Source organism: Arachis ipaensis, chromosome B10 (assembly GCF_059453495.1).
Source record: "Arachis ipaensis isolate K30076 ecotype BB chromosome B10, ASM5945349v1, whole genome shotgun sequence".
Lineage (NCBI taxonomy): Eukaryota > Viridiplantae > Streptophyta > Magnoliopsida > Fabales > Fabaceae > Arachis > Arachis ipaensis.
The window spans coordinates 44,052,096-44,067,203 of NC_142435.1; the positions used below are offsets into that span (position 1 = coordinate 44,052,096).

Below are 15,108 nucleotides of genomic sequence, written 5' to 3' on the forward strand. Positions count from 1 at the left end.
ACGGTAGAGTTTCTGCACTCCATAGATTAAGGTGTGGAGCTCTACTGTTCCTCAAAGATTAATGCAAAGTACTACTATTTTTCTATTCAATTCAACTTATTCCGCTTCTAAGATATTCATTCGCACTTCAACCTGAATGTGATGAACGTGACAATCATCATCATTCCTTATAAACGCTTGCCTGACAACCACTTCCGTTCTACCTTAGATTGAATGAGTATCTCTTAGATCTCTTAATCAGAATCTTCGTGGTGTAAGCTAGATTGATGGCGAAATTCATGAGAGTCCGGAAAGTCTAAACCTTGTCTGTGGTATTCCGAGTAGGACTCTGGGATTGAATGACTGTGACGAGCTTCAAACTCGCGAGTACTGGGCGTAGTGACAGACACAAAAGGAGGGTGAATCCTATTCCAGTATGATCGAGAACCTCAGATGATTAGCCGTGATGTGACAGAGCATTTGGACCATTTTCACAAGAGGATAGGATGCAGCCATTGGCAAGGGTGACGCCTCCAGACGATTAGCCATGCAGTGATAGCGCATCAGACCATTTTCCAGAGAGGATCAAAAGTAGCCATTGACAACGGTGATGTCCTTACATAAAGCCAGCCATGGAAAGGAGTAAGACTGATTGGATGAAGACAGCAGGAAAGCAGAGGTTTAGAGGGACGAAAGCATCTCCATGCATTTATCTGAAATTCTCACCAAGGATTTACATAAGTATTTCTATCCCTATTTTATTATTAATATTCGAAAACTCCATAACCATTCTATATCCGCCTGACTGAGATTTACAAGATGACCATAGCTTGCTTCATACCAACAATCTCCGTGGGATCGACCCTTACTCGCGTAAGGTTTATTACTTGGACGACCCAGTGCACTTGCTGGTTAGTTGTGCGAAGTTGTGATAAAAAGTTGAGATTACAATTGAGCATACCATGTTGATGGCGCCATTGATGATCACAATTTCGTGCACCAAGTTTTTGGCGCCGTTGCCGGGAATTGTTCGAGTTTGGACAACTGACGGTTCATCTTGTTGCTCAGATTAAGTAATTTTCTTTTTGTTTTATTTTCAAAAATTTTTCAAAAATATTTCAAAAATTTCTCCTTTGTTTTCGAAAAAAAAATTTTAAAATAAAAATGTTTTCAAAAATATATTTTTCTTCAGAATTTTTAAGAATGAATTCTAGTATTTCATGAAGCATGTTGAAGCATGGCTGGCTATAAAACCATGTCTAAATTCTTTTGGACAGAGGTTTTGGCTTAAAATTGAATGAATTACTCCCATATTCATGCTAAAGCTTGACTGGCTATTAAGCCATGTCTAACCCTCAGATTGGAGCTTTAGACTAAGATTGTAAGATTCCTGGAATTCACATTAAAAATTTTGGAATCCTTATTTTTATTTTTCAAATAATTTTCGAAAAATCCAAAAAAATCATAAATTCATAAAAATCAAAAATATTTTTGTGTTTCTTGTTTGAGTCATGTGTCATGTTATAAGTTTGGTGTCAATTGCATGTTTAAAAATTTGCATAAAATTTTCGAAAAACTCATGCATTCATAGTGTTCTTCATGATCTTCAAGTTGTTCTCGGTAAGTCTTCTTATTTGATCTTGATGTTTTCTTGTTTTGTGTCTTTTCTTGTTTTACATGTGCATTCTTGCATTCATAGTGTCTAAACATGAAAGATTTCTAAGTTTGGTGTCTTGCATGTTTTCTTTGCATATAAAAATTTTCAAAAATATGTTCTTGATGTTCATCATGATCTTCAAAGTGTTCTTGGTGTTCATCTTGATATTCATAGTGTTCTTGCATGCATTCCTTGTTTTGATCTAAAAAGAAAAGAGAAAAACATGAAAATGATGTTTGAATTTTTCTCTCTCATCATAAAAATTCAAAAAAAAATTTTTTTTCCCTTTTTCCTCTCATAAAATTCAAAAATTTGGGTTGACTTTTTCAAAAAAAAATTTAAAAATCTAGTTGTTTTTATGAGTCAAATCAAATTTTTAATTTAAAAATCTTATCTTTTTCAAAATCTTTTTTAAAATAAAATCTTTTTCATTTTTCTTAGTTATTTTCGAAAATTACAAAAATATTTTTCAAAAATCTTTTCTTAATTTTATCTCATAATTTTTGAAAATAACATCATCAATTAATATTTTGATTCAAAAATTTCAAGTTTGTTGCTTGCTTATTAAGAAAGATTCAAACTTTGAGTTCTAGAATCATATCTTGTGATTTCTTGTGAATCAAGTCATTAATTGTGATTTTAAAAATCAAACCTTTTTCAAAACTAATTTCAATCATATCTTTTCAAAAATATTTTCTTATCATATCTTTTTCAAAAAAAAAATTTTGATTTCAAAATATCTTTTCTAACTTCCTAACTCCTTATCTTTTCAAAATTTGTTTCAACTAACTAACTAACTTTTTGTTTGTTTCTTATCTTTTTCAAAACTACCTAACTAACTCTCTCTCTCTCTAATTTTCGAAAATATCTTCCCTTTTTTTCAAAATTTCTTTTTTATTGACTAATTATTTTAATTTTTGATTTTAATTTTCGAAAAAAATTACTAACCTTTTTCAAAAACTATTTTCGAAAATCACTAACTCTTTTTCAAAAATAATTTTCGAAAATCCTTCTCCCTCATCTCCTTCTAATTATTTATTCATCTACTAACACTTCTCTTCATCTCACATCACTGCTCCTATCCTTACCCTTGTGTTTGGATTCTTCATTCTTCTCCACCCCTATTCCTTTTCTTCTTCTACTAACAATAAGGAACCTCTTTACTATGACATAGAGGATTCCTCTTCTTTTCTTGTTCTCCTCTCTTTCTTATGAGCAGGAACAAGAAAAAAGGCATTCTTGTTGAAGCTGATCCAAAACCTGAAAGGACTCTGAAGAGGAAACTAAGAGAAGCTAAATTACAACAATCCAGAGACAACCTTATTGAAAATTTCGAACAAGTAACGGAGATGGCAGCCGAGCCCAGCAACAATAATGCAAGGAGAATGCTTGGTGACTTTACTGCACCTAATTCCAATTTACATGGAAGAAGCATCTCCATTCCTGCCATTGGAGCAAACAACTTTGAGCTGAAACCTCAATTAGTTTCTCTGATGCAGCAGAACTGCAAGTTTCACGGACTTCTATCTGAAGATCCTTTTCAGTTCTTAACTGAATTCTTGCAGATATGTGATACTGTTAAGACTAATGGAGTAGATCCTGAAGTCTACAGGCTCATGCTTTTCCCTTTTGCTGTAAGAGACAGAGCTAGAGTGTGGTTGGACTCTCAACCCAGAGATGGCCTGAACTCTTGGGACAAGCTGGTCACAACTTTCTTAGCCAAGTTCTTTCCTCCTCAAAAGCTGAGCAAGCTTAGAGTGGATGTTCAAACCTTCAGACAGAAAGAAGGTGAATCCCTCTATGAAGCTTGGGAAAGATACAAGCAACTGACCAAAAAGTGTCCTTCTGACATGCTTTCAGAATGGACCATCCTGGATATATTCTATGATGGTCTATCTGAATTGGCTAAGATGTCATTGGATACCTCTGCAGGTGGATCCATTCACCTAAAGAAAACGCCTGCAGAAGCTCAAGAACTCATTGACATGGTTGCTAATAACCAGTTCATGTACACTTCTGAGAGGAATCCTGTGAGTAATGGGACTGATGAGATGACTTTGGCGTGGTCTAGAAATTTACGGATAAATCCTTGTTGCAAGTATAGTTTCTAAACCTTCAAAAGTCCTTTCATACAAACATTTTAGGTGTCACAAGTAACAAACCCCTTAAAAATTGTTAACCGAGTATTCAAACCTCGGGTCGTCTTCTCAAGGAACTGCGAGGAAGTATGTTCTTATTATTGGTTATAAAGGTTATGATCGGGGTTTAGAAGGTGAGAAACAAGTAATTTAAATGACGAGTGAATTAAATGGCAATTAAAAATAAATAATAACTGTAAAACAACTTTTGGCAAGATAAGGGAAATTAGAGGTCCAACTTAGTTATCTCTCTCAACTATAATGAAAGTTGAATCTAAACTCCACTTGGTCAACCTTTACCAGGGCAAAGGAAAGTCAAGGGACTAATTAAATTGACTTTTGAATCCTAATTATTTCCTAAGAAAAGGTTGGGATTATTTAAGTTTAGCTCAATTAGCAAGATAACGATTATCAATTACGTTGAGTTTAATAACTGTTGAGTTACTAAATTCTTAACCAGGAACAAAAGGGGAAAAAAAGTAAAATTGCTGAAATAATAAAAACGTCCTTAGATGGGAAGCAATGATAACTTAAATCAAAGAGAACAATCATAAACTGAAAATACCTCAAATATCATTAATTCAAATATCTGTCTGTAACATGAAAGAATTCGTAGATCCAATTATAAAGGTAAATAGCCAACTTAGATACTGAAATAAATAAATAGAGTAAAAGGGAAGTTTAAAACAAAGAAATATAAAACCTGGATTGAGAGTCACTCTTAAAACAAGAAGAAATCCTAAATCCTAAAAGAGAGAGAAGAAGATCTCCCTCTCAAGTAAATCTAAATCATTGAAAACTAAAATTATGCGAGCTCTCCTTGAATGGATGCATTCCCACACTTTATAACCTCTGGTCTATGCTGTCTGTACTTGGATCTGGGCCAAAAAGGGCTTCAGAATTTGCTGGGGGCGTATTCTGTAAATTCTGATACGTGGCCTCTGTCACGCGTTCGCGTGGGTCACGCGGTCGCGTCATCTGGAGCTTTTCTTTGCCACGCGTGTCGCGTCAGTCATGCGACCGCGTCATGTGCGTTCTGCTTAAGGCGCGCGGTCGCGTCAGTCATGCGGTCGCATCGCTGCTTCTTTGCTTCTGGCACGCGATCGCGTCGTCCATGCCATCGCGTGAACACCAGTTTCCTTCAAAGCTCCGTTTTGCCTTCTCCTTCCATTTTTGTATGTTTCTTTTTCCATCCTCTAAGTCATTCTGCCTTAGAAAATCTGAAACTACTCAACACACTAATCACGGCATCGAATGGAAATAAAGGTAATTAAAATAATTAATTTTAAAGCTTAGGAAACATGTTTTTCACAATATGACATAATAAGGAAGGGAAAGTAAAACCATGCAATTAATGTGAATAAGTAGGTGAAGGATTGTATAAATCACTCAAATTAAGCACAAAAGAACTCATGAAATATGGGTTTATCAACCTCCCCACACTTAAACCCTAGCATGTCCTCATGCTAAATCCAAGGTAAATAATTAAGGTTTAAAGTGATGGAATGTTATGAAATGCAACCTATGCTAAATGCATCTACCTAATGAGTCATGCAATTCTAATTCATCCACTCATATATAAAGCCTACATGTAGTCAAATTATTTCACATTCTCAAGGAGATATATATATATATATATATATATATATATATAGCTAACCCTCAAATAATAAAGCATGTTTTTGCAAATGAGATGAGAAAAAAAAACTTGCAAGACAATCAGAGATAAATGTTAATGAGCTTTTGAACCCTCACTGGATTTTGTGTTTTCTCTCTAATCACTCAGTGTTTATTGGGTTAACCACTCTATTCTTCTTTTTATTCTTCCTTTCTATAACTTTATTTTTCGTCTAACCAATCAACAATTATAGAACATAGTCATACCAAAACTCATGAGGTCTTTAATTAAGGTTGTAATGGGGTCAAGGCAAAGGGTAAAGATATATGTATAAGGCTAAGTGAGCTAATAAGTGAATCCTTAATTAGACTAAGATCTCACCTAACATACATACTTAGTAAAACAATGCTTCTTTACCTATTCTCCCTATTTTCTTGCTTTTGATGTCACATGCTCATGTTTCAATTCTTGTTTTTATCCCATGTGCATTGCTTTTTATTTTGCATTGGGGAGTTCTTTTTGTATCCCCTTATTTATATGCTTGAAAACTAACTTTTTTTTTTGAATACACATGGCAATTAAAGCACTTTGATTTTCTCATGAACATGCTTCCCAAATTTATTTTATTTCTTTTAATTTTTCTACCTTTTGTTTCTATCATCCATGTTCCCAAAAGGTTTCCCACATTTAACTCTATTAAAGATTTTCTATCTTAAGCTAACCAAAGATTCACTTGGGATTTTCTTTTGTTTTTCTGCTTAAGGCTAGTAATTTGGCTAAATAGAATAAATGGGTTTTTTAAAAGCTCAAAGGGGGCTAACAAAGGTGATGTCAAAGGTAGGCTAATTTGGGGTAAGTGAGCTAAGATCAAATGATGGCCTCAATCATTATTTTGAGATGTACCTAAATTCTATAATCGGACATATAGACTAAAACAAAGTAAAGAACACCAGAATAAGAAAGTAGGTTGGAACACACAGAAATAAAAATTATGGTTTGAATGTAACCATACAGTTAAGCTCAAAACTCACTGGCTATGTGTTCTCTAGCTGAAAAATCATTTATCACTTATGTATGTCATGCAGGTTTAGTTAAAAATTCTCATTATTCTCTTAAAAAGTAATTTAGGGTAGCCTTTGAAGTTTTTATGTTTCTCCTTGATGAAATGTTGTCAGTTTAACTACATCATGTAATGCTATATATACAAGGTTTTATGGATCTAAATCTTATTATGTTCAAGTTCCTAGCTTACTCTTTTCTATATTTGTCAATTTAAACTGAGCTATAACTAAGCTATCTTATGTAAAAAGGGTAAACTATACTAATTGATCCACTAATAAGTTAGAATTGCAAACTAAACTAAATAACTAAAATGAACTAAATAACTAAAATATGAACAAAAAAAATACAAAATGCAGAAAATAGAGTAAAATACACAAGTAGCGATGTATAAGTACTCAGAAAATAACAGTAAAAGAAAAAGAGAAAAATACAAAAAAATATCCAAAATAAAAGAAAAAGTATGTAGTAGTTCACCAAAATAAACGCCAGAGATGGCGACCTCTCCACACTTAAAATGAAGCATCGTCCCCGATGCTCAAACAAGCCGGGTGTGAAGGAGTGTCATCACTAGTAGGGATGGTAGCTGGGGTCTCTGTGGCGGTGGTGGGCTGAGAGTCTGGCTGCTGTAGAGGGGGGACTGACTGGATCGGGATCTCCGGATCTGCAGCCTCAAGCTGATGTGGGGCCTCCTGCTGTGGTGTAGCGTGCTCTATGCCTGCCTGCTGATGAGTCTCCGCCTGGGAATGAGGCTCCTCCTCGTGCTCATCCTCCTCCTCCTCTGATGGCTCTGATGGTGTGTCGGGCTCAGAGGGGATGTCGGCGCCCTGTCTGATCATCAGCTTCAGATGGGAATAGCGTCGCCTGCTGCGGCGCTCCAATCTCTCATACCGGCGCCTGTTACGGCGCTCCATCTGATCAAGCTGGCGGAATAGACGGTGCACGAGGCGATAAACCAGCTCAGAGGCGGGTGGAGGTGCAGTGGTGGCAGCAGGGGCAGCTGGGGCAGCTGTCGATGAAGAGGGTCCAGCAGACGGAGGGGCTGTCTCATCAGTAGCAGTGACAGATGGTGGTCTGTAGCCCAAAGCAAGGAAGTTCCTGCTGTGAGGGATGATCTTCCTGCAGTCCGCTGCTGGTGGTCGCTCATCGGCATCCTCCCAAGGCACATCAGCCTGACGGCCTAGCCGTGTAACCAGATAAGGAAAGGGGAGGGTGCCTCGGACGTGGACCCTGGCCATAAAATGCCGGATAAAACAAGGCAAGTACAAGTCCTTACTCTCCAGCACACACCAGAGGAGGGTGATCATGGCAGCCGGGATCTCAGTCTCATGAGTACTCGGCATCACATAGTTGCTCAAGATCTGATGCCATAGCCGAGCCTCATCATTCAAGTACACTCTCTTGATCCCTCTAGGCATAGTGGTGTCCTGACCCATCTCCCAAGGAACAGCAGGGTCGAGAGCTATCCGTGCCTTCACAGCATCCCAATCAAACCGCATCTGGCCCATGTCCTCCTCAGCCTGTGCATAACCATCTGGCTGATCGGACTTGGCTGGGAGCCGGAGAATGGTCTCTATGGCCTCCTCAGTGACCAGAATTTGCTTTCCCCTCAGGTTCACTGCATCTAGGGTAGTAAGGTAGTAGTTGCAATAGAATTCCCGGACCCAAGATGCATTGACCTCTGTCAGTGGTCTCTCCAGAAAGAACCAGCCCCTTTGCTTGATTTGCTCAGTGGTGTATTGCTGGAGGGCTTCTGGAATCTTCAAGGTACGTTCCAGGTATAGATTTCTGGAGTTTGCAAAAGTCGGGTACCTCAGCTCACAGTACCGGTTTGCAAATTTTATAGGATCAATCGAAGGGAGCAGCTGGTCAGCTTTTTCCTGCTGTGTGAAGTTCTTCTCCCACCATGAGGAATCGTGCATTAGAGCAATGATGGACTGGGAGAAATCTCCTCTCTTGCGCTTGCCAGTAGCCTTGCCTTTGCCTTTCCTTTGTGAGGTAGACATCCTGAAAAACAGAAAACCAGGAAATGGATAAAATAGGAAAGCAAATAGGCAATTTAAATAAAGAATACTCAAAGCGGTAAGGGAGAAATAGAATAAGGAAAATGAGTAATTGAAATGTGATTGAATTAATGTTAAATGGAATGAAAAAAATCAATATGCCATAGTGAGAAAGTTAGAGGAAGTGAAAGTGATCAGAAAAGAGATCAAGAGGGTTAGTATGGTAAAAAGAAATTAGTAAATTAAAATTAGTGAGTTAGGAAAGTAAGTGGCATAGAAAAAAATTCCATATAACAAGGAGTCACAGGTAAGAATAGAAGTACTCATAATCGAATAAAGAAAACAGGGTGATGCTGATTCGAATAGAAATAAAGAAATCAGAAATTGGAATCAGTGAATCACAAATGCAGCTTATGAACCAGGAAATCAAAGAGGATAAGAATGTGGTCCTAGCATTCATGAAATGGTTTGGGGGAAGCAGAGTAAAACAGAGTTGCCAAACCAAAACAAGAATGAAAACAATTTTCAAAGAAAATTTGGGCAGCATTCCGGCTAAAATTGGATTGTCCCAGAAAATAAACAGCAATCATATCAGTTCATATGAATTAAAAAATCAAGCTGCATGTACATAGATATAAAATAAATATAAAAATTCAATGTAAACAGCAGCAACATACAAGAAAGCAGCAGATGAATCATGATTATAGCAGCAACAGATTTGCACATAGGATAAAACAGAAGTAAGAACAGTGCAAGTAAACAGACCTAGATCCACTAACCACAGTCTAAGCTATCTAACAACCTAAAAATTCACTACAACATGCAAGTCTAGCTATCCTAATCATGAACATAAATGGAATAAAAAATACAGAAAAGTGACGAACGGATAAAAAAGGTTGCGTGTTGCGGAACCTGGTAAACGGAAGGGGTGGAACAGGGAAGAAGGTGGCTGCGGCGGCGTCTGGTGCGGTGGTGGTGCACGGCGTCGCGGTGGCGGCTGAGGGGACAGTGGCGGAGGGAGGTATTAGGGTTAGTGAGAGAGGAAGAGGATAGGGGAAGGGAGGGTGGTGGTTGTTGCTGGCTGAAGGGGGTGGGTGGCGGAGAGGGGGGCGCGGCTGGATGGCCGGCGGTGGCTGGGTGGTGCTCGCGGAGGTGGCTGTGGTGGAGAGGGGAGGAGAGAGGAAGAAGGAAGAAGAGAGAAGGGGAGGGGGGTAGTACGGCGGCGGCGGCGTCGGGGTGGTGGTGTGGTGGCTGGCCGGCGGTGGTTGGGGGAAGAAGAATAGAGAAGGAGAAGAGGGTTGGGGGTGAAAGGGGGGGCTGCGCGACTAATAGGGTTCGCGGGGCTGGGGGGGTTATATTTTTGAATCCACGCGGCCGCGTGGGGCACGCGGTCGCGTGGTTGGGGTGAAAATGGGGGGGACGCGATCGCGTGGGTCGCGCGATCGCATGAGAGGGGGGAAAGAGGGGTGACGCGATCGTGTGGGTCGCGCAATCGCGTCGCTGGAATTCGTGCTAAACGCACGACTCCAGCGCCGTTTCAGCACAATTCTCTGTCTTCTTTTGGAGTGATATGCAATCCATGCGACGCGATCGCATCGCTCATGCGGTCGCGTGGGATTGGTATTGGGTAAGTGACGCGATCGCATGGGGCATGCGATCACGTGGGCCAATTTGTGCGAAACGCACAAGAGCCGCACGATTTCAGCCCAACTTTCTGTTCGTTGGATCCTTACGCCGATATATATATCACGCGGCCGCGTGGGTCACGCGGTCGCATGGGTGGTGTTTTTTCGCGATATGACGCGATCGCATGGGGCATGCGGTCGCGTCGTGCAACCCCTTTTTTTTTAACTGAAAAATGCAGGATGCAGTGATTAACATGAATTCTATGCATGATTCCAGGTTAATGTTAAAATAAAAAAAAGTAAATTGAAAACAATAAACAAGAAATAGATTGAGAAATAAGCGACCATACCATGGTGGGTTGTCTCCCACCTAGCACTTTTAGTTAAAGTCCTTAAGTTGGACATTGGAAGAGTATCCTGTCATAGTGGCTTATGTTTAAATTCGTCCAAAAATTTTCACCAGTGCTTGGAATGCCAATAGCCTCCGGGGTCCCAAACTAGGCATGTAAAGCTTCTGAGCAGCTTCAAACAGATATTCAGCCTCCCGGGATGACGAATGTCAGAATATAATCCATGATCCCAAGCTGTGTTTTTAGATCTGCCTCCATTTTGATTTGTAAGTTTCCATTCGGGCGGGTTAAAAAGTAGAATCCCACCGTGGTGACCAAACGTTCTCCGTGATCCATGCAATTGAGCATGATACCAATCCGTGTACTTCGAGGTGAAGCGTGGAACCTTATTGAACCTGGTGCACCAGCTCTGAGTACGAGCCAATTCCCTCTTACTCTTAAAGCCGCAGAGAGCTCTAAGTTGGCCATCTGTTTCAAGCAAACCATATTCAAGTGAATAAGTGAAATTATAAGTTAAGGATTGTTCCCACTTGAAGCTTGTATTAGGTGGTAATGGCCTTGGGATAGGTGTTTTTAGTGGTTCTGCAAGTTCCGTTTCCTTGTGCTCTTCTGTGAATTCTTCCACTTCCTTGCAAAGATCTTCAATTATATCTGTATCCTGGTCAAAGTCTTCTATGTCTTCCTCATCACTTGAGTCATAGATTGGAGGTTGAGAGAAATCTACCTCCGCATCATCTTCATATTCACTTGGGAAAAATTCTTCGATCTCAGAGAATTCACTTACGGATGCAAGTTCATCACTAGGAGAACTAGACTTGTGACTATCATCATCAAGGAAATTTGCTTCTTGGATTATTCCGTCTGATTCTTCGTAAACGACTTGCCTTGAAGATTGTACGGTATCCTCCTTAGCATCAACTGTAGCATTTTGGACGGAGTTTTCCTCAATTCTGGATTCCCAAGGAAGTTCAGCATCTCCTAGATCTTCAACCAACTCTTCTTCTTGAACAATGATAGCTTCTTCCACTTGTTCTAGTACGAATTCATTCTCTGTCTTGTCCACTGGAGTCTCTAGTATTTCTTTCATGCTACGCTCTTCATCGGGCTGTCCACATGGAGCTGTGGTTGATCCTTGTATATTTGAGCGCCTAGTGGTCCATTAAATTAGTGCTTGCTCCAGTTGTTGAATGGTTGTTTGAAATTTAATTACTGTTTCTTTTAGGCGATCCTCTACTTCGCGGTTTGCCAGACTTGGACATGATACAAAGGAAAGTGGTGATGATTGGGAACGATTGGATTGGTATTGGGGTAAGGAAGGATCATATGATGGCGAATGGTGAAGAAAAGCTTGTGAGTGTGGTGGTTCGAGGTTATGTGGAAAGGATGGTTCATATGCACAGGGTGGGGCTTGTTGGTAGTTACAAGGTTGTCCACCATGTCTTTCAGCTGGGTATGCACGGTAGAATGGTCTTTGTCCAGGATATCTCGGAGGGTGTTGCTGCCAAAAGGGTTGATTAGATCCTCTTGGTTCCATCCATCCTTGATTGGTCTGACCTTGATATACATTCCTGCTGTAACTTCTATTTCCTTTAACAATATTAGAACCAAACTCAAAGCGAGAGGGGTGAGAGTTCATAGTAGCAATTAAATATAAAAAGGAAAAACAAAAATAAATAAACAAGCAAAAGAAAAATATTTACAATAACCAATAATAAGGCACACGTTAGCAGTTCCTCGGCAACGGCGCCATTTTGATGAGATGACTTTTGCGTGGTCTAGAAATTTGCGGATAAATCCTCGTTGCAAGTATAGTTTCTAAACCTTCAAAAGTCCTTTCATACAAACGTTTTGGGTGTCACAAGTAACAAACCCCTTAAAAATTGTTAACCGAGTATTCAAACCTCGGGTCGTCTTCTCAAGGAACTGCGAGGAGGTATGTTCTTATTATTGGTTATAAAGGTTGTGATCGGGGTTTAGAAGGTGAGAAGCAAGTAATTTAAATGACGAGTGAATTAAATGGCAATTAAAAATAAATAATAACTGTAAAACAACTTTTGGCAAGATAAGGGAAATTAGAGGTCCAACTTAGTTATCTCTCTCAACTATAATGAAAGTTGAATCTAAACTCCACTTGGTCAACCTTTACCAGGGCAAAGGAAAGTCAAGGGACTAATTAAATTGACTTTTGAATCCTAATTATTTCCTAAGAAAAGGTTGGGATTATTTAAGTTCAGCTCAATTAGCAAGATAACGATTATCAATTACGTTGAGTTTAATAACTGTTGAGTTACTTAATTCTTAACCAGGACCAAAAGGGGAAAAAAGTAAAATTGCTGAAATAATAAAAACGTCCTTAGATGGGAAGCAATGATAACTTAAATCAAAGAGAACAATCATAAACTGAAAATACCTCAAATATCATTAATTCAAATATCTGTCTGTAACATGAAAGAATTCGTAGATCCAATTATAAAGGTAAATAGCCAACTTAGATACTGAAATAAATAAATAGAGTAAAAGGGAAGTTTAAAACAAAGAAATATAAAACCTAGATTGAGAGTCACTCTTAAAACAAGAAGAAATCCTAAATCTTAAAAGAGAGAGAAGAAGATCTCCCTCTCAAGTAAATCTAAATCATTGAAAACTAAAATTATGCGAGCTCTCCTTGAATGGATGCATTCCCACACTTTATAACCTCTGGTCTATGCTGTCTGTACTTGGATCTGGGCCAAAAAGGGCTTCAGAATTTGCTGGGGGCGTATTCTGTAAATTCTGATACGTGGCCTCTGTCACGCGTCTGCGTGGATCACGCGGTTGCGTCATCTGGAGCTTTTCCTTGCCACGCGGTCGCGTCAGTCATGCGACCGCGTCATGTGCATTCTGCTTAAGGCGCGCGGTCGCGTCAGTCATGCGGCCGCGTCGCTGCTTCTTTACTTCTGGCACGCGATCCCGTCGTCCATGCGATCGCGTGAACACCAGTTTCCTTCAAAGCTCCGTTTTGCCTTCTCCTTCCATTTTTGTATGTTTCTTTTTCCATCCTCTAAGTCATTCTGCCTTTGAAAATCTGAAACTACTCAACACACTAATCACGGCATCGAATGAAAATAAAGGTAATTAAAATAATTAATTTTAAAGCTTAGGAAACATGTTTTTCACAATATGACATAATAAGGAAGGGAAAGTAAAACCATGCAATTAATGTGAATAAGTAGGTGAAGGATTGTATAAATCACTCCAATTAAGCACAAAAGAACTCATGAAATATGGGTTTATCAGGGACGCCTATGAAGAAGGGAGTTCTTGAAATTGATACTCTGAATGCCATATTGGCTCAGAACAAAATATTGACTCAGCAAGTCAATATGATTTCTCAGAGTCTGAATGGAATGCAAGCTTCATCCAACAGTACTCAAGAGGCATCTTCTGAAGAAGAAGCTTATGATCCTAAAAACCCTGCAATAACAGAGGTAAATTGTATGGGTGAACCTTATGGAAACACCTATAACCCATCATGGAGAAATCATCCAAATTTCTCATGGAAGGATCAAAAGCCTCAACAAGGCTTTAATAATGGTGGAAGAAATAGGTTTAACAATAGTAAACCTTTTCCATCATCCACTCAGCAACAGACAGAGAACTCTCGACAAAATACCTCTAATTTACCAAACTTAGTCTCTGATCTGTTCAAGGCCACTATAAGTTTCATGAATGAAACAAGGTCTTCTATTAGAAATTTGGAAGCACAAGTGGGCCAGCTGAGTAAAAGGATCACTGAAATCCCTCCTAGTACTCTCCCAAGCAATACAGAAGAAAATCCAAAAGGAGAGTGCAAGGCCATTGACATAACCACCATGGCCGAACCTGTAAGGGAGGTTGAGGACGTGAATCCTAGTGAGGAAGACCTCCTGGGACATCCAATGATCAATAAGGAGTTTTCCTCTGAGGAACCAAAGGAATCTGAGACTCATCTAGAGACCATAGAGATTCCATTGAACCTCCTTATGCCATTCATGAGCTCTGATGAGTATTCCTCTTCTGAAGAAAATGAGGATGTTACTGAAGAGCAAACTGCCAAGTTTCTTGGTGCAATCATGAAGCTGAATGCCAAATTATTTGGTATTGAGACTTGGGAAGATGAACCTCCCTTGTTCACTAATGAACTGAGTGATCTGGATCAACTGACATTGCCTCAGAAAAAACAGGATCCTAGAAAGTTTATAATACCTTGTACCATAGGCAACATGATCTTTGAAAAGGCTCTGTGTGACCTTGGTTCAGGGATAAACCTCATGCCCCTCTCTGTAATAGAGAAACTGGGAATCTATGGGGTGCAAGCTGCTAAAATCTCATTAGAGATGGCAGACAATTCAAGAAAACAGGCTTATGGACAAGTAGAGGACGTGTTAGTAAAGGTTGAAGGCCTTTACATCCCTGCTGACTTCATAGTCTTGGATACTGGGAAGAATGAGGATGAATGCATCATCCTTGGAAGACCCTTCCTAGCCACAGCAAGAGCTGTGATTGATGTTGACAGAGGTGAACTAGTCCTTCAATTGAATGGGGACTCCCTTGTGTTTACAACTCAAGGTTATCCTTCTATAAACATGGAGAGGAAGCATAAAAAGCTTCTCTCAAAACAGAGTCAACCAGAGCCCCCACAGTCAAACTCTAAGTTTGGT

General features: G+C 39.4%; 1 non-coding gene across 1 annotated transcript; it reads right to left on the minus strand.

The window, feature by feature from the left end:
• Nucleotides 1-3,384: 3,384 nt before the first annotated feature.
• LOC148579865 (small nucleolar RNA R71) lies at nt 3,385-3,492 on the minus strand. The gene has a single exon (XR_015896793.1). It is a non-coding gene; the product is annotated as a small nucleolar RNA R71 (small nucleolar RNA).
• Nucleotides 3,493-15,108: the final 11,616 nt, after the last annotated feature.